Here is a 21189-nt window from a genome sequence, read left to right as displayed (position 1 = left end):
GAGAGGGGGGGTTTGGGGTGTATTTATATAGGTGGGGGGATTACTTGGGGTAGGGGGCAAGCAAAAGAGGGAAAACAAAACAAGGAAAGGGGGGGCTAACCGGCCTAGAGTCCCTCTGGGACTCGGCCTAGAGCGAGGGAGGCAGCGGCCTGGCACTACGCCTGGCGCGCGCGCTGGCTGGGGAGGCGGCCGGCTGGCTGGGCCTTTGGCCCGGCTGGCCTTGGTCCTTTTTTATTAACTAGATTCGCGCGCAGAAAAACAAAAGAAAACTAAACTAAACGAACTCCAAAATTACTAAAGTAAATTTTCTCCGACTCCTAAAATGAGTCGAACAAAAATGAACTTTACTCCAGACCTAGAATGCAATTTTTGAAAACACGCATTTTTCCCTATCCAAATAAAAAGCAAACAAAACTCCCGCAAAACCAAAATTTGATTTATTCATTAAATCTTCATTTTTCCTAAATTTGGGAAAGTCATATTATTCCCTCTCTCACTATTTTTGATATTGGAAAAATAATTGAAGATGAAATAAAATAAATCAAATGATCCTCTTTTCAAAATTTGAGAAAACTCAAATATGAAAATATCGAAATCTCCAACTCTCTCCGAGGGTCCTTGAGTTGCGTGAAATTTCTAGGATCGGACAAAATGCAAGAAAATATGACATGCATGATGATCTAATGTATAACATTCCAAATTGAAAATTTGGGATGTTACAAACCTACCCCCTTAAAATGAATCTCTCCCTCGAGATTCGGGTTGGCTAGAAAATAGGTGAGGGTGGTCTTTGAGCAAATCTTCTTCTCTTTCCCAGGTGGCTTCATCCTCTGAATGGTGGTTCCACTGAACTTTGCAAAACTTGATAACCTTGCTGCGGGTAACTCTACTAGCATAATCGAGAATCTTGACTGGCTTCTCCTCATATGTTAGGTCATCCTTTAACTGAATCGCTTCAAGCGGTACTGCATCTCTTAGCGGTACCTCCGCCATCTCGGCATGACATTTCTTCAGCTGAGAAACATGGAATACATCATGAACTCCTGACAGTCCCTCTGGTAATTCCAACTTATAAGCGACTTCTCCCATACGTTGCAAGATCTTGTACGGTCCAACGAAACGCGGTGCTAACTTTCCCTTAACTCCAAAGCGCTTAACTCCTCGAAGTGGGGATACTCGGAGATAAACTCTGTCTCCGGTTTCGTAAACTGTCTCCTTGCGTTTAGAATCTGCGTAGCTCTTCTGCCTGGTCTGGGCTACCTTGAGCCTATCGCGAATCAACTTAACTTTCCGTTCAGACTCCTTAATCAAATCTGGTCCAAAGAATTGACGGTCTCCAACTTCGTCCCATGACAACGGTGTCCTGCACCTCCTTCCATATAAAGCTTCGAAAGGTGCCATTTTCAAACTGGTTTGGTAACTGTTGTTATAAGAAAACTCCGCATACGGTAAGTTATCATCCCAACTAGATCCATAATCTAGTGCACAAGCTCTCAACATATCTTCCAAAATCTGATTGACTCTCTCGGTTTGTCCATCCGTCTGTGGGTGAAAAGCTGTGCTGAACTCCAGTCTGGTTCCTAAAGTTTCATGCAACTGATTCCAAAACTTTGAAGGAAATTGGGTTCCTCTATCTGATACGATACTCCTCGGAACTCCATGCAAACAAATGATCCTAGTCATGTATATCTTTGCCAACTTAGCACTGGTGTAAGTGGTCTTAACTGGAATAAAATGTGCTACCTTTGTCAAATGATCAACTACTACCCATATCAAATCGTAGCCTGCCTTTGTCCTGGGTAGTCCCGTGATAAAATCCATGCCTATCTTATCCCACTTCCATTCGGGTATCGGCAATGGTTGTAACAATCCTGCTGGCTTCTGATGCTCTGCCTTTACTCTCTGACATACGTCACAAACTGCTACATATGCTGCAATATCCTTCTTCATTCTGGTCCACCAGAATGTTTCCTTCAAATCTAAATACATCTTGGTATTCCCTGGGTGAATCGAATACGGTGAATCATGTGCCTCTTGCAAAATCAACTTCCTGATCTCCGGGTCATTTGGCACATAAACACGGTCCTCAAACCATAGGGTATCGTGCTCATCCTCACGAAATCCCTTTGCTTTTCCTTTGCTCAATTTCTCTTTTATAGCAGCAATCTCCTTGTCAGATTTCTGAGCTTCTCTGATCTTATCCATCAATGTTGACTGAATCTCCAATGTTGCTACATAGCCTCTCGGAACTATTTCCAAACATAGCTCACGAAGGTTTTTTGCTAACTCCTTGGGTATTTTCCCCGTCATTAGAGTTTTGACATGGCTCTTACGGTTCAAAGCGTCAGCTACTACATTAGCTTTTCCGGGATGGTAATGCAAGCTCATGTCATAATCCTTGATGAGCTCCAACCATCTCCTTTGTCTGAGGTTCAACTCCTTCTGCGTGAAAATGTACTTCAAACTCTTGTGATCCGTGTACACCTCACAATGATTTCCAATGAGGAAATGTCTCCACGTTTTCAATGCATGCACTACGGCTGCTAACTCCAAATCATGCGTGGCATAATTCAACTCATGAGGCTTCAGTTGCCGCGAAGCATACGAAACAACTCTCCCTTCCTGCATAAGCACTGCTCCAAGTCCTCGACGTGAAGCGTCACAATACACCTCATAATCCTTGGTCTGATCTGGCAAAATCAATACTGGTGAGGTAACCAAGCGTTTCTTCAATTCCTGGAAACTAGCCTCACATTCCTCAGTCCAATTGAACTTAGTATCCTTCTTCAACAATTCAGTCATAGGCTTTGCAATCTTTGAAAAGTTCTCAATGAACCTCCGGTAGTATCCTGCGAGTCCAAGAAAACTCCGGATCTCTCCAACTGTCGTTGGCGATTCCCATTCGGTTACGGTCTCAACCTTAGTGGGGTCAACTGCTATACCTTCTCCGGATATAACGTATCCGAGGAATCCAACTTCCTTCAACCAAAACTCACATTTGCTGAATTTGGCGTATAAGTGATGTTCCCTTAGTTTCTCCAAAACCAAGCGCAAATGTTCCTTATGCTCCTCTTCATTCTTTGAATAAACCAGGATGTCATCAATGAACACTACGACAAACTTATCCAAAAACTCCATAAACACTTTGTTCATCAGGTTCATAAAATAGGCAGGTGCGTTAGTCAATCCAAATGACATAACGGTATACTCATACAGTCCATATCTGGTGGTGAATGCTGTCTTAGGTATGTCCTGCTCTCGAATCTTCAATTGATGGTACCCTGATCGCAAATTGATCTTGGAAAACACTTTAGCTCCTTGCAACCGATCAAACAGATCGTTGGTCATTGGCAGCGGGTACTTGTTCTTGATGGTTACTTCATTCAATCCCCAATAATCTACAACCATCCTTAATGATCCATCCTTCTTTTCCACTAGAAGTACGGGTGATCCCCAAGGCAAAGAACTTGGGCGAATGTAACCTTTATCCAATAACTCCTTAATCTGATTCTTAATTTCCACCAAATCCTTTGCTGGCATCCGGTACGGTCGCTTCGATATTGGGCCTGTACCTGGCAATAACTCAATCAAAAACTCAATGTCTCTATCCGGTGGCATGCCTGGTAATTCCTCAGGAAATACATTAGGAAAATCCTTCACCACTGGTACTTCCTCTTGCACAACTCCTGTTAAGCAGTTCACTTGTGTCCTGTTTGGCACATGCCGGGATACATACTTGATCCTTCTTCCTTCTGGTGTGGTAAGCAAAATTGTCTTACTAGCACAATCGATGTTTCCTCCATACATCGACAGCCAATCCATACCTAGAATCACATCCAGACCTTGGGACTCCAGAATAATTAAATCTGTTGGGAAAACATGCCTTCCTATTCTTAATGGTACTTGGAAACATCCTTGTCTGGCCATGTACTCTGCTCCTGGCGAGCTTACTAGCATAGGCGTTTTAAGAATCCTAGTGGTCAGGCTATACTTTTCCACAAATCCCCTTGATATGTATGAATGCGATGCACCAGTATCGAAAAGAACGAGTGCGGTAAATGACTTAACCAAAAACTTACCGATTACTGCACCGGGCTGATCTTCAACCTCCTCCACATTAACGTGGTTCACCTGTCCCCTATTGAAAGGGTTCGGCTTCTTCCCAGAGCTTCCATTGCCATTTCCATTCTGGCCTTCGGGACATTCATTGGCATAATGTCCGGTCTTAGAACACTTGAAACAGGTGACTTGACTCAGATCTCTCTTGGTTGGGGTCGATGGGGTGGTTCGGTTCTGGCCGTTGCTTCCGCCATTCCCATTACCATTCTTGTGGCCATTATGGTTGTGCGAACTACCTCCTCCATGGGTATGCTGAAACTGAAATCCCGGTTTAGGGGCAAAACGGGGCTTCTGCTGGGCTCCAGAGTTATACTTCCCCTGTCCATACTTCCTCTTACGGTTTTCAATCTGCTATTGCTTTCCTTCAATCATGATGGCACGATCTACCAACTCCTGGTAGTTGTTGAAACTTGCTACCATCAATTTCATGATTAGTTCATCATTCAGTCCTTCCAGAAACTTCTCCTGCTTAGCTGCATCCGTAGCAACGTCATCTGGGGCGTAACGTGCTAACTTGCTGAAATCGTCAACGTACTGGCCAACTGTCCTTCCTCCTTGGCGTAAGTTGCAAAACTCACGCTTCTTCAGGGCCATAGCTCCTGCTGAAACATGGGCAGTGCGGAAAGCTTGCTGAAACTGATCCCATGTGACAGTGTCAACTGGGTAAGTGGCTGTGAAATTCTCCCACCATGCTGCCGCGGGTCCGTCAAGCTGGTGAGCGGCAAACTTCACTTTCTCACCATCCATGCATCCTGCAGTGGTCAACTCCCTTCCTATCTTGCGGAGCCAATCGTCTGCTACTATCGGCTCGGTGCTACTGGAAAACACCGGCGGATTCAGCCTAAGGAAACGGGCTAAGTGGTCAACATGTGGTGGTGGTGGTGGGTTGTTGTTGTTGTTGTTGTGCTAGTTCTGGACTAACATCTGCATCAATTGATTCTGCTGCTGGATCAACTGAGTGAGCTCCGGTGGGAATCCATTGTCACGTCTCGGAGGCATCTGAGGGTTTAGAAAAGACGAGAATTAAGAATAGAGTGAGGTCTAAAGGGAAAACACTACCCCAATGCACATGAGCAAATGCACACAAAATCACTTCATTCAATCAAACAAGGGCTTACAATCGGTCTAAAACTATCACAAAAGTGCTTGAACTATAATGTTTACATGGGGGAATACTACTATTATCTGGTGGTCATCTAGAACTTTGAACCGATGGAAGACTCCATGATATCTGCTCCAGCTTCGTCTTCAAAGTCGGGTTCACTTGGATCCGAATCGGTGTCGTCGATGATGATGTAGTTGTCCGGACATGCGACGTACATGTCTTCCTTCCTGGATGCTAACTTCCTCTTGAGTTCTTCAATCTCCTGCTTAAGATCGCCAGTGTGTCTTGCTAGAGCTACGATCTCGTCCATGTAGTCCTTGTGTGTAGACTTCAGTTCTCCTTCTAGCTCGATGATCCTTGCCTTTGCATTCTTCAACTCTATCATATCATTGCACATCTGGTTCTCGTGGCGTTGAATGTGCTGGTTTAACTCCTGGATAAAAGATGCAATGGATCTATCCTTCTTGGTGCTGACTAACTCCCATTGTTCATCTCGGCGTCCGCAAATCTGGTAGATAGTGTCCTTGAGGTCTTCTTGGTAAACTTCTCCAATGCGTCCTATGGTGATATGAGCTGCCATGCTCTTTCCCAGACTCCAGGTTGGTGCATTGAAAACACTACCTATAGGCTTCGTGATTGCCGCGAATGTTCTTCCCGGAACGTGAGCTTGAATCTTCCAGCGCTCCTCTTCAGGCAGAGTGGCGTTGAAGGTTCCCTTGAAGCTTGGTAATCCAATGTTCAGGTACTTGGTGACTTCCTTCAGGTGAAATCCAAATGGTGTGCCTTCATCCGGTTGAGCGTACTTAATCTTCGCGTTCGTCATCCTAAAAGAGTAGAAAAGATGAGGAGTTAGAAAATGAGAAGAGAATGGTGATCTATGGCTTTAACTTAGTGGTCGTGTCCTACAGTCAGCGTGTGCTCTGATACCATCTCTGTAGCGACCCGACCCGAATGGATCAAGTGCTCTGTGCTCAGGTGTCATCCCTGGATCAGTAATGCTGACACCACACAGTACATCGAAGGATTTATAGCAGAGTGGCAATCACACACTTATTACATCGTTGTCTCAAAGAGAACTTTTACAATAAATATGGCTTAAGGCCATCTAATAACGATAACAGCGGAAGACTCGGAAGATGAATGGGTCCATCAACTCCAACGGCATCACTGAGTATAGGGCCACGACCTAAAAGCACCTTACTCGTCGTCTGAAAAGTCTGCAACATGAGAAGTTGCAGCCCGAAAACGGGTCAGCACATGGAATATGCTGGCAATGTAACACATAGAGAGTAATGGAATGAAACGGCTATACTATATGCATATCTGGCTCGTGGAAAGCTCTATGGTTACAATTTTGCGTAAAGCCAGTTTTTCCCTACTACAAAGGAATAAATTTGTTTAACTATCATGGTAGTTGTTAAACATCGAGAATGGTTGACAGCATTCCGATCCCAATTAAGTGAACAGTTAAAACCCAACAACATTAATTAGAAGTAACATGATGAGATTCACAAGATATTCAAGTACTAGATACTCAAGTTGTCCATAACCGGGGACACGGCTAATCATGATTAGTTTGTACACTCTGCAGAGGTTTGCGCACTTTTCCCCATAAGACTCGATCGCCTCCGTTTGGTTTCTCGCACTACATGGTGTTTGAGAAGACGGATGACCGAGACACAGTCTTTCAGAAGCACTAGCACCTTAAATGTGGGTAGACCGGTACACCTACTTTCCCCTACATCTGCTAGTCTACCCGTAAGAGTTCGCATGACTTAGTCAACTATGCCAGAGCCCATAATGGCTTGTGGCTGCACACGAAAGTTACTAGCATGAATGATCTTATGATCCCTTTGAGCCTAGGTGGCGGTCCAAAAAAACAGGCAAGTCCTGATAGACATCAGGTGCCTCAGTCCACCTAGATGTGTGTTAGGTTGCCACCTTAGATAAACCATTAAAATTAACAATACTCACATCTGTCATGGATATCACTCACCCAATCCACGTCTACTAGCATAGCATGGCATAATAAGCAAACGTAGAAGTAACTCCCAAAGGTTTCATAATAATACAGGTGATAGGTACTACCTCATCTACTTCCCATCCCACAGTTTAATTAGATCCTAATCATGCAATGTGTGAGGATTTATCTAATGCAATAAAACTGGGTTGTAGAAAAGGTATGATCAAAGTGTTACTTGCCTTGCTGATGATTCGCGAGACCTAGGGTTTCGAAGTAACAAGCGGCGCAATCCGGGTGATCTATCGCAGACAAACAACAAGCACACAATAAGTACTCATCTAATGCACAGGTAAAACTCGAGCAAGAGAACGAACCAGAAAATTCAACTTAAGAACTCCGGTTGCAAAGAAAGAACGAACCGAACGAAGAAACGGAAAACAAAAGGCGGAAGAAAACAACTCGGTTCTAGCAAGTTGAAACTAGGTCAAATTTTACCGGGGCAAAAACTTGTTTAAGTTGATTAGACAGAACGGCGGTTTCGAAACGAAACTCCAGGCGCTTGAATCACCTGATTCTGATAAACGAGCGAGAAGAAAGACTAGAACAAAGATCGGATCTGAGATCGCGATCGCGGAATAAATCCGACGAAAAGAAAGAGAAGAACGGTTAAACGAACGGGCGTCGTTAACCGGGGAATAATCGGTGATCACGTTCGTTGAGACGAACGGTCCGAAAGAAGAACGAAAACCGATCTAGGGTTTCGGAAAAGACCGAAACAAAAACCGGAAAAGAAAACGGAAAAGAAACGAAACGGTTCTTTTAAGAAAAACCGAACCGAGGCGAGGGGTTGCGCGGCTACCTCCGGCGAGGTTCCGACGAGGGCTCCGGCGGTGGTGGGGCAAGGGCAGCGGTGGCGGCGGGTGAGGGGCGCGGGGTGGGGCGCGGCTAAGGAGGAGAGGAGCTTGGGATTGATGTGAGGAGAGGGGGGGTTTGGGGTGTATTTATATAGGTGGGGGGATTACTTGGGGTAGGGGGCAAGCAAAAGAGGGAAAACAAAACAAGGAAAGGGGGGGCTAACCGGCCTAGAGTCCCTCTGGGACTCGGCCTAGAGCGAGGGAGGCGGCGGCCTGGCGCTGCGCCTGGCGCACGCGCTGGCTGGGGAGGTGGCCGGCTGGCTGGGCCTTTGGCCCGGCTGGCCTTGGTCCTTTTTTTTAACTAGATTCGCGCGCAGAAAAACAAAAGAAAACTAAACTAAATGGACTCCAAAATTACTAAAGTAAATTTTCTCCGACTCCTAAAATGAGTCGAACAAAAATGAACTTTATTCCGGACCTAGAATGCAATTTTTGAAAACACGCATTTTTCCCTATCCAAATAAAAAGCAAACAAAACTCCGGCAAAACCAAAATTTGATTTATTCATTAAATCTTCATTTTTCCTAAATTTGGGAAAGTCATATTATTCCCTCTCTCATTATTTTTGATATTGGAAAAATAATTGAAGATGAAATAAAATAAATCAAATGATCCTCTTTTCAAAATTTGAGAAAACTCAAATATGAAAATAACAAAATCTCCAACTCTCTCCGAGGGTCCTTGAGTTGCGTGAAATTTCTAGGATCAGACAAAATGCAAGAAAATATGACATGCATCATGATCTAATGTATAACATTCCAAATTGAAAATTTGGGATGTTACAGCTTTTCATCGGGGTTGTGCATGATTTGAATATTTTGTGTGATGAAGATGGAGCATAGCCAGACTATATGATTTTGTAGGGATAAGCTTTCTTTGGCCATGTTATTTTGAGAAGACATAAATATTTTGTTAGTATGCTTGAAGTATTATTGTTTTTATGTCGATACTAAAATTTTGTTTTGAATCTTATGGATCTGAACATTCATACAACAATAAACAGAATTGGATAAGTATGTTAGGTAGCATTCCACACCAAAAATTCTGTTTTTATCATTTACCTACTCGAGGACGAGCATGAATTAAGCTTGGGGATGCTTGATACGTCTCCAACGTATCAATAATTTTTTATTGTTCCATGCCATATTATATTATCTATTTTGGATGTTTTATATGCATTAATATGATATTTTGTATGATTTTTGGGACTAACCTATTAACCTAGAGCCTACTGCCAGTTTCTGTTTTTTCCTTGTTTTAGAGTTTTGCGGAAAAGGAATACCAAACGGAGTCCAAACGGAATAAAAATTTCGCCATGATTTTTCTTGGACCAGAAGACACCCAGGAGACTTGGAGTACAAGTCAGAGGAGCCTCAAGGCGGCCACAAGGGTGGAGGGCGTGCCCAGGGGGTGGGACGCGCCCCCCGACCTTGTGGGCCCCTCGTAGCTCCCCTGACCTAATTCTTCTGCCTATATACTCTTATACCCCAAAAACCTCTAGGGGAGCCACGAAACCACTTTGGGGCAACCTTCTGTACCCGTGACATCCCATCTTGGGGCCTTTTCCGGCATCCTGCCGGAGGGGGAATCGATCACGGAGGGCTTCTACATCAACACCATTGCCTCTCCGATGAAGCGTGAGTAGTTTACTTCAGACCTACGGGTCCATAGCTAGTAGCTAGATGGCTTCTTCTCTCTCTTTGATTCTCAATACAAAGTTCTTCTCGATGTTCTTGGAGATCAATTTGATGTAATACTCTTTTGCGATGTGTTTGCCCTGATCCGATGAATTGTGGATTTATGATCAGCTTATCTATGAATATTATTTGAATCTCATCTGAATTCTTATATGCATGATTTGATATCTTTGCAAGTCTCTTCGAACTATCGGTTTGGTTTGGCTAGCTAGATTCGTTTTTCTTGCAATGGGAGAAGTTCTTAGATTTGGGTTCAATCTTGCGGTGCTCGATCCTAGTGACAGAAGGGGAACCGACACGTATTGTATTGTTGCCATCGAGGATAAAAAGATGGGGTTTTCATCATATTGCTTGAGTTAATTCCTCTACATCATGTTATCTTGCTTAAAGCATTACTCCATTCTTTATGAAATTAATACTCTAGATGCATGCTGGATAGCGGTCGAAGTGTGGAGTAATAGTAGTAGATGCAGAATCGTTTCGATCTACTTGACACGGATGTGATGCCTATATTCATGATCATTGCCTTAGATATCGTCATAACTTTGCGCTTTTCTATCAATGGTTCGGTAGTAATTTGTTCACCCGCCATAATAATTTCTATCTTGAGAGAAGCCTATGGCCCCCGGGTCTATTTTCCATCATATAAGTTTCCAATCTACACTTTTAGTTTCCGATTTACTTTCTTTGCAATCTTTTACTTTCCTTCAGTAAACCAAAAATACCAAAAATATTACTTTATTGTTTATCCATCTCTATCATATCTCGCTTTGCGACTAACCGTGAACGGATTGACAACCCCTTTGTCACGTTGGTTGCAAGTTGGTGTTTGTTTGTGTGGGTATTCGGTGGCTTGTTGCGTAGTCTCCTACTGGATTGATACAATGGTTCTCAAAACTGAGGGAAATACTTACGCTCCTTTGCTGCATCACCCTTTCCTCTTCAAGGGAAAAACCAACGCAAGCTCAAGAGGTAGCAGAGAGCTACTCAACATTTTCATCGTGGTATTCTCCTCTCGACCCCCAAAGAAAAGAAAAGAATTTCAAAGAAACACAATGAAATAAATTTGGAGTTTGATGAGGACATCAATACCATTGTTACACCCAAAGCCCCTCCTGCTAAACATACTCAACAAATTACTAGAGCTCGCGCACGCCAATTGAATTATCAGGTACTTTTGTTTCTTGGTAATGATTCTGATGTTCATGAGAATATGATGCTGCCTAAATTGGATACATTTGTTTTGCTTACAAATGAAGGGCCTAGCATGGATAAGAGGGATGAACACTGAGCAAGGCCAAGCATGGAGATGATGGCATGCGCAAGGGGATCAAGAACAGAGTTACAAGTGATGATTTCAGGGCTTTGAAGCCCCCATAAGGAGTGCATGAAGCCTTTGGACGAAATATACAAGATGCCACTTCATAAATTTCGTCCAGAGGCTATTCTAGGTGCTGCATCACCTTATTATTGGGTCAGGCCCATGTATTTTCGAAATACTTAAGTATAGGCTGTTTTTAGAGTCCGTATGTGTGAGGAAAGAAGAGTTAGGGTTGGTTTCGGACCCCTCCTCCAAGGGCCACGAAATTCCCCCCTCTTCCTCCATATAAACAGCCCTTAAGGCGTCGTTTAGACTGTGGGTTTTGTTTAGATTAAAGTTCGCCATAGCTGCAACTTCGCGTACTTCGTTTGTGTTCAACAACCAGACAAATGCGTCACAGAACCCCACCTTGATCAATAAAGCTTTCATCTTATATTCGCAATATCCAGATTGCCATCTTAGTTTCTTGCTTGTTCTTCATTTGCCTGCAGGAAACATACCTTCGTGGTCAGGTTGATCGTGCTCCGGCATGGTCAATAACCTCTCAGAGTTGGTTTAGCGATTGCTAAGGCGCGACGTCCTCGCACGTTCGTAGACGGATCGTCAAAGTCGACTTCCTCCAAAACGATAGCCACCATCTCATCGAAAGACGGGACACCTTTGCCTCTATCAGAGTTTTTGTTTTTCTAAGGAAGGTAAAACAAGAACGAGAAAAAATATTTACACCAGAAAGCTCCCAACAAGCAAAAGAAGAATGGGAAATCTTTTTGGGTTTTCTTTTAGTATTACTACTAAGCATGCATAGAAAGTAAACTACAACTAATATTTTTGGTTTTTCTTAAGGTTTTTCAAACACATAAGAAGAAAGCAGAAAAAGAAAATAAACTAGCATGGATAATACACTAAAAAAGTATGAGCACCGACAACTAGAATGAGTGTGTGAACATGAATATAATGTCGGTGAGAAATACATACTCCCCCAAGCTTAGGCTTTTGGCCTAAGTTGGTCCACGCACATGGATGGCCTGGTGGGTATCCAAAGTTGAAGTTGGGGTCGTACTGTGATGCAGCAGCTACCGCTTGGCGAGCTGCCTCCTGAAGACGAGCAGCCTCCGTTGTTCTCTCATACTCGTTTGCCTCCTCTCTTGTTATAAAATATTGTCCATTTTCCTGAAAGTTAAAGAGAGCAGGAGCAGGAAGAGTAACAAGGATGGCACGCCGTCTATCAAATATTAGTCAATACTGGAGGATCTGTTCATTCCTCTTAAGAAACTGGTGACGCACCATAGCCTCATCATCCAGAAAAGTGGGTGGCAACTCAATATCATAACCTCTAATAGGCACATTCAAATAGTTGGCTAAACGAGTTGCATAAATCCCACCAAATAAATCTCCATTCTTAGAATTAAGATGAAACCTCCTAGCAATAATGGCCCCCAAATTATATCGTTTATCACGTAACACCGCACACTTGAGGATACTAAGATCTGGAACGCAAACATGGCAAAGCTCATCTTTACCATTAATACACCTACTAAGAAAGAGAGCAAAATAATGTATGGCAGGAAAGTGAATGCTCCCTACGGTTGCTTGTGTGATATTTCTAGTTTCTCCAACAGTGATACTAGCAAGAAAATCATTATATTCAGATTTATGAGGCTCACTAAGACTACCCCATTGTGGAATTTTGCAGGCATCACAAAAGTCTTCTAGGTCCATGGTATAAGATTCATTATAAAGATCAAATAAGACAGTATGAATGTTACGCTTGGATGAAAACTCAAACCTCCGCACAAAGGAATCGGTGAGATAATAATATTGCAGGCACTTGTCCGATAAGAAGTCCTCGAGGTCGGCATTTTGCACGTACGCGTAGAATTCATCTTTGAAACCTGCACGCTCCATAAATTCATCTGACGGCCATTCAAAAGGCCTCACTTGAGCTTCCCTTGGTAGTTCAGGGTCCACATCGCGTATCGCATGCCTAGGTACTTGCTTCCTTGAAGAACCACCTTGGTACATTTTCCTGGACATTTTCCTTCCTCTGAAAAATTCTGAATTTTTTAGTGACTCAAAATAAAAGTGAACCAAACTCAACAAGATTGATAGCAACTACTCCTACAAGTGTCTAGAAGCTATATCATGCATCAAAACAACCTTGGACTATATAAATTTGACATGCAAGCTCAAGAACATGGTCACCACAGCAGGAAAAATTTGCAATGAATAAAGCACTAGAACAAAAACTAATTGGACCATTGGAGGAGTCACGTACCAAAGAACAATCCCCCAAAGCAGTTTTGTGAATGGAGCTTTGAGCAAGGAGATCGAAAATGGCAGCAAAATGAGCAAGAACACGAGTTTGAGCTATGGAGTGATTTTTTCCAGAGGAAGAAGGAGCGGATGGGTGCTGGAATAAGTGGAGGGGGGCACGTGGAGCCCACAAGGTCAGGGGGGTGGGCGCACCCTCCACCCTTGTGGCCAACTGGTGAGGCCCCCTGGTGTGTTCTTTGCACCAAAAATTCTAAAATATTCTAAAAATCGTATCCAATTTTCAGGGCATTTGGAGAACTTTTATTTTCGGGACATTTTTATTGCATGGATAATTCAGAAAACAGACAGAAAATACTATTTTTGCTTTATTTAATCTAATTAACAGAAAGTAAAAGATGTGTACAGAGAGTTGTGCTTTCTGAATTCATCCATCCCATACTCATCAAAAGGAATCAGTTAACAAGGTTGATCAAATCTTATTAACAAACTTTTTCCGAATGATATGAAATAGGAGAATTTTCGAATAACACTAGGTTACCTCAACGGGGATATGCATGTCCCCGACAATAAGAATATCATATTTCTTTTTGACAGTACGAAGAGGGAATTCAAAACCTCCAATAGTAATAGTTGAATTTTTTCCAGTTGAATTGATACTATGAACTTGAGGTTGTTTCTTCGGAAAGTGTACCGTATGCTCGTTAACATTAACATGAAAAGTGACATTGCCTTTGTTGCAATCAATAACAGCCCCTACAGTATTCAAAAAGGGTCTACCAAGGATGATCGACATAATGTCGTCCTCGGGAATATCAAGAATAACAAAGTCCGTTAAGATAGTAACGTTTGCAACCACCACAGGCACATCCTCACAAATACCGATGGGTATAGCAGTTGATTTATTAGCCATTTGCAAAGAGATTTCAGTATGTGTCAACTTATTCAAATCAAGTCTACGATACAAAGAGAAAGGCATAACACTAACACCGGCTCCAAGATCACATAAAGCAGTTTTAACATAGTTTCTTTTAATGGAGCATGGTATAGTTGGTACTCCTGGATCTCTAAGTTTCTTTGGTATTCCACCCTTAAAAGTATAATTAGCAAGCATGGTGGAAATTTCAGCTTCTGGTATCTTTCTTTTATTAGTAACAATATCTTTCATATACTTAGCATAAGGAGGCATTTTAAGCATATCAGTCAAACGCATACGCGAAAAGATAGGTCTAATCATTTCAGCAAAGCGCTCAAAATCCTCATCATCCTTTTTCTTGGATGGCTTAGGAGGAAAGGGCATGGGTTTCTGAACCCATGGTTCTCTTTCTTTACCATGTTTCCTAGCAACCAAGTCTCTCTAATCATAACATTGATTCTTTGATTGTGGGTTATCAAGATCAACATCAGGTTCAATCTCTACATCATTATCATTACTAGGTTGAGCATCAACATGAACATCATTATTAACATTATCACTAGGTTCATGTTCATTACCAGATTGTGTCTCAGCATCAGAAATAGAAGTATCATTGGGATTCTCAGGTGTGTCTATAGCAGGTTCACTAGCATGCAAAGTCCTATTAGTTTTCTTTTTCTTTTAGTACGAGGACTAGGTGCATCAGTATTAGTTCTTTGAGAATCATGTTCAATTCTCTTAGGATGGCCCTCGGGATACAAAGGTTCCTGGGTCATCTTACCACCTCTAGTCATAACCCTAACAACATTATCATTGTTCCTACTATTCAACTCATTAAGCAAATCATCTTGTGCCTTAAGTACTTGTTCTACTTCAGTTGTAACCATGGAAGAATGTTTACTAATAAGCTTAAGATCATCAATAGTACTATTCATATAATTACTCACGTGATCAAGCATATAAGTATTACATTTCAATTGTCTACTAACATAAGCATTGAAGTTTTCTTGTTTAACAATAAAATGATCAAACTCATCCAAGCATTGTCTAGCAGATTATTATGAGGAATATCACCTTCATCAAATCAACAGAGAGATTTTACCTCTACTACCTGTGTCGGGGTATCAAGACCATGTATTTCTTCAATAGGTGGTAAATTTTTAACATCTTCAGCTTTAATACCTTTCTCTTTCATAGATTTCTTTGCCTCTTGCATATCTTTAGGGTTGAGAAACAGAATACCCCTTTTCTTCGGAGTTGGCTTCGGAGTTGGTTCAGGAAGTGTCAAATCATTTTCATTACTCAATATATTATTCAATAGCAATTCAACTTTCTCAATGGTTCTTTCCATGAAAACACAACCAACACAACTATCCGGGTGGTCTCTGGAAGCATAGCTTACTCCATTATAAAAGATATCAAGTATTTCATTTTTCTTGAGAGGATGATCAGTCAAAGCATTAAGTAATTGGAGAAGCCTCCCCCAAGCTTGTGGGAGACTCTCTTCTTCGATTTGCACAAAGTTAAATATTTCCTTTAAAGCAGCTTGTTTCTTATGAGCAGGGAAATATTTTGTAGAGAAGTAATAAATCATATCCTGGGGACTACGCACACAACCAGGAGCAAGAGAGTTAAACCATATCTTAGCATCACCCTTTAATGAGAAAGGAAATAATTTAAGAATATAGTAATAGCGAATTTTTTTCCTCATGAGCAAATAGGGTGGCTATATCATTCAATTTAGTAAGATGTGCCACAACTGTTTCAGATTCATAACCATGGAAAGGATCAGATTCAACCAAAGTAACTAACTCGGGATCGACAGAGAATTCATAATCCTTATAAATAACAAAGATAGGTGAAGTAGCAAAAGCGGGATCATATTTCATTCTAGCATCCAAAGATTTTTCTTTCAGCTTAACTAACAATTCTTAAGATCCTCTCTATCATTGCAAGCAAAGAAGTCCTAGCAGTTTCTTCATCCATAACATAACCCTCGGAAACAAAAGGTAATTCATATCTAGGGGGAGAATCACAATCATAACCTTCAATAATATCATCAGTTTCAGTAATTTCATTATCTCTAACCCTAGCAAGTTGTTCATCCAGAAATTCACCTAGTGGCACAGTATTATCAAGCAGAGAAGTAGTTTCATCATAAGCATCATGCATAGCAGAAATGGCATCATCAATAATGCGACATATCGGAATCAATAGCAGGTGTAGGTGTCGCAAGTTCACTCAAAACAGAAGGAGAATCAAGTGCAGAGCTAGATGGCAGTTCCTTACCTCCCCTCGTAGTTGAGGGAAAAATCTTGGTTCTTTGATCTTTCAAATTCCTCATAGTGATCAACAGATATAAATCCCAAGTAACAGAGAGAATAGAGCTATGCTCCCCGGCAACAGCGCCAGAAAAAGGTCTTGATAACCCACAAGTATAGGGGATAGCAATAGTTTTCGAGGGTAGAGTATTCAACCCAAATTTATTGATTCGACACAAGGGGAGCCAAAGAATATTCTCGAGTATTAGAAGTTGAGTTTTCAATTCAACCACACCTAAAAGACTTAATATCTGCAGCAAAGTATTTAGTAGCAAAGTAGTATGGAAGTAGCGGTAACGGTGGAAATAGTAACAATAGCTGTTTTGTAGCAATTGTAACAGTAGCAACGGAAAAGTAAAGTAGCAAAGATCAATATGTGAAAAGCTCGTAGGCAATGGATCAATGATGGATAATTATGTCGGATGGCATTCATCATGCAAAGGTTATAACATAGGATGACACAGAACTAGCTCCAGTTCATCAATGTAATGTAGGCATGTATTCCGAATGTAGTCATACGTGCTTATGGAAAAGAACTTGCATGACATCTTTTGTCCTACCCTTCCGTGACAGCGGGGTCCTATTGGAAACTAAGGGATATTAAGGCCTACTTTTAATAGAGTACCAGACCAAAGCATTAGCACTTAGTGAATACATGAACTCCTCAAACTATGGTCATCACCGGGAGTGGTCCTGACTATTGTCACTCAGGGGTTGCCGGATCACAACACGTAGTAGGTGACTATAACTTGCAATATCGGATCAAGAACACAAATATATTCATGAAAACATAATAGGTTCAGATGTGAAATCACGGCACTCGGGCCCTAGTGACAAGCATTAGGCATAGCAAAGTCATAGCCCCTGTTCAAGAATTCATCCGATTAACCAGTTAACTTGCCGATTAATCCCTACTCATAGGGTCCCCGAGTAGCCGATTACCCGGTAAATCATCTGATTAATTGATTAAATGGCCGATTAACTTGCCGATTAGCCTATTAATCCCCTACTCACCAGCCAACCGAGCAGCTACCAGTTAATGATTTCCTCAACAATGGTCATAGCAACATCAATCTTAGAACATAGTGGATACTATGGATCAAACCCTAACAAAATTAACTCGATTACATGGTAAATGTCATCCAACCCATCACGGTCCAGCAAGCCTAGGATGGAATTACTCACGCATGGCGGTGAGCATCATGGAATTGGTGATGGATGATGGTTGATTGATGCGGAGCATCCTATGGACATCACCATGTCAAGAGTCTGTTCGGCAAGTGACACGTGCGACCTCTACTTCACATACACAAAGGTGAATCATCTCCTTTACACGTGCTCACTTGACCCCTTCGAGGATGGTATACTACTTGACACTTCTCCTGTGTGCATGCATAGGTATTGTCGGAACTTCACGGATGTTGAGGAGGAGTGCAAGCGCCAAGGAACAACTACACCATCCACGAGGGAAGCCTGGAAGCGACGACGAAAGACGATAGAGCTGCTGACGCTACAGCGGCCGGACATCCGGGCCAAGGGACGGACATCTGGCGCCTGTGCAGCCGCCCAGGAGCTGCACCAACAGAAGGCCAAGAGCTTCAGCGGCCGGACATCTGGCGCCAGCCCAGACATCCGGCGCCTCAACAACACCCGGACATCCGGCGACCAACCCCGGAAATCCGGTGACGCCTATCCAGAGAAGAACCGATTCGGCCACCACCAGGCCGGACATCCGGCCAGTGCCCCAGACATCCAGCGTCTCATGAATAGCCGGACATCCGGCCCCCAGCCCGGACGTCCGGCGCCTACCTGTGTGCATGGACAGGGCCCGAGGCCCATGTATCCCCTTTCCTACTTAACCCTTCGTGGCTTAGACTATATATACTACTCCCCCTCCTCCATTCTAGGGTTAGCATTGGTTTAGCTCATATTTAGAGATAGAGCATTGCTCATCCACATCGGATCTACTCCACGAGAGAGACCGCGGCCTCTAGGGAGAAGATCCCTTTGGATTCAAGACCTCCTTGCGGAGAAGAACTTCAATACCTCCTCACAGAGAAGACCGGTTACCTCTTGTATCGTCCATTGTTGACTTTGGATCTTTTATCTCCCTTTGTGTTCATGGATCTAGCGCATGTGTGATTATTCTTGTTGGTTTGAGTGTTCTCTTGAGTTCCCCTCGTGATTTTCCCCTTGTTTCCCTCATCGTGTTCTTCGTGTTCTTCGCGGGATCCGCTCCTTTCGTGAAAGATCGGCCACTAGGGTTCCACCCTACATCATTTTGGTATCACGAGCCACGTTGATCACGATTTCGGAGCCTTCCCCCTTGTTTTCTAGCCTAATTTTGTTGATTTTGTCCTAAATTCGAAAATTCCCCACCAAAATAGCCCCAATTTTTTTTGTGATTTGTTGGTTTGATGAAGTTTTGTTGATTTTGATCCATGAATTTGCTTGGTTTTGAGTGGATCTAGCATATCCCCAAGTTTCCCCACTTTCGATCCACGAAATCCCATCAATTTTGCCCCAAAAATCATTTATTTCCGCCCCCAAATCGAGTTTCGAAGTCCAAAACGAGATCTAAAATCGTCGGGGCGGACATCCAGGCCCCAAGCCGGACATCCGGCTACTGCATAAAATCCGCACGGTTCTGGACATCAGCCCCCGGATATCCGGCCCCCACCCCCGGATATCCGGCCCCTGTATATTTCAGCTTTCCCGTTTCACTGTTTTGTCCATAACTAATTCATTCGGAGTCCGATTTTCACGTTCTTTAGCTCGTTGAAAAGCTCTTGACCTCCCCCTTCCCACAAAAATACTACCATCACCATTTGACTCCATCAAAATTTTGGAACTTTGGCATCTTTGCCTAGGGCTTCCACCACAACCTCTGCATAACCACCACCGACTTCCGCAACCTAACCAATTTTGTTCCTTATAGCATTTGTGGTTGCTTGAGTAGTGATTCGAGTCTCCTAAGGTGTTTAGGCTACTTAGGGACGATTGCTTCTTCATCAACCACCACCATCACCATCACTTCCGCATAGGCTTGCCCACCGTACACTTCCACCAACCCAACTTAACCCAATTTTGTTTGTGTTGTGAGTTGTGTCTCCTAAGGTGTTTCGGCTACTTAGGGACCATGCTTCTAACTCCGACACCGTGTATAGTCCACCACATTACCCTCCACTTCCACATTGCGTCTCAAAACCCATCATTGCCATTCCGCAATTCCTTTGAGCTTCCACGTAACCACCACCACATCCCACTACCACCATTTGACATTTGAGATTTTGAGTTCGCGCTTTTTCCGTTTCCTAAGGTGTTTAGGCTACTTAGGGACGAGTCTCCATCATCTTGGTATCTCCATCAAGATCACCGCCACTCATCATCACCAAGGACGGTAACCTCCATATCATCTTGGTATCGTGGTATCCCTCCATTGTATATTCCCTTGCCATTGCAATGATAACCCCTAGCCCATTTTGCGTCACTTGCCTATCGAGACTAGCCATTTGAGTATTGTTGGAAATGTTACTTGTGCACATTAGTGATCTACACCATACATTGCATACATACCATATCATATTGGTATCATATCATCCCTTGTGTCACAAGATTGTTCCCGTATATACCCAATTGCTATCTTGGTTTGTGCATTTCGCATTGTGGCCATATAAAAGAAAAGAAAAGAAAAAAAGCTTTTAAGCAAAGAAAAAGAGTGAACAAAGAGCTTGTAAGCAAGTGCCACCCCTGTTTCATTGTTTTGTCCATAACTAATTCATCCGGAGTCCGATTTTCGCGTTCTTTAGCTCGTTCAAAAGCTCTTGACATTCCCCTTCCCACAAAAATACCGCAAACATGTTTTGACTCCATCAAATTTTGTGAATTTTGGCATCTTTGCCTAGGGCTTCCACCACATCATCCGCTACACCACCACCGACTTCCGCAACCTATACAATTTTGTTCCCCATCGCATTAGTGGTTGCTTGAGGAGTGATTTGAGGCTCCTAAGGTGTCTAGATACTTAGGGACGGTTGCTTCTTCATCAACCACCACCACCACTTCCTCATAGGCTTACCAACCATACACTCCCACCACCCCGACCTAACCCAATTTTGTTTGTGTTGTGAGTTGTGTCTCCTAAGGTGTTTAGGCTACCTAGCGACCGTGCTTCCAACTCCGACACCATGTATAGTCCACTACCTTACCCTCCATTTCCGCATTGCGTACTCCACAACCCATCATTGCCATTCCGCAATTCCATTAAGCTTCCACAAAACCACCACCGCATCCCGCTACCACCATTTGACATTTGCCTTTGAGATTTTGAGTTCGCGGTTTTTCCATTTCCTAAGGTGTTTCGGCTACTTAGGGACGAGGCTCCATCATCTTGGTATCTCCATCAAGATCACCGCCACTCATCATCACCAAGGACGATAACCTCCATATCATCTTGGTATCATGGTATCCCTCCTTTATATATTCCCTTGCCATTGCATTGATAACCTTATAGCCTATTTTGTGTCACTTGCCTATCAAGAGTAGCCATTGAGTATTGCCGG

Source organism: Triticum dicoccoides, chromosome 4A, assembly GCF_002162155.2.
Source record: "Triticum dicoccoides isolate Atlit2015 ecotype Zavitan chromosome 4A, WEW_v2.0, whole genome shotgun sequence".
Lineage (NCBI taxonomy): Eukaryota > Viridiplantae > Streptophyta > Magnoliopsida > Poales > Poaceae > Triticum > Triticum dicoccoides.
This window is presented reverse-complemented; position numbering follows the sequence as displayed.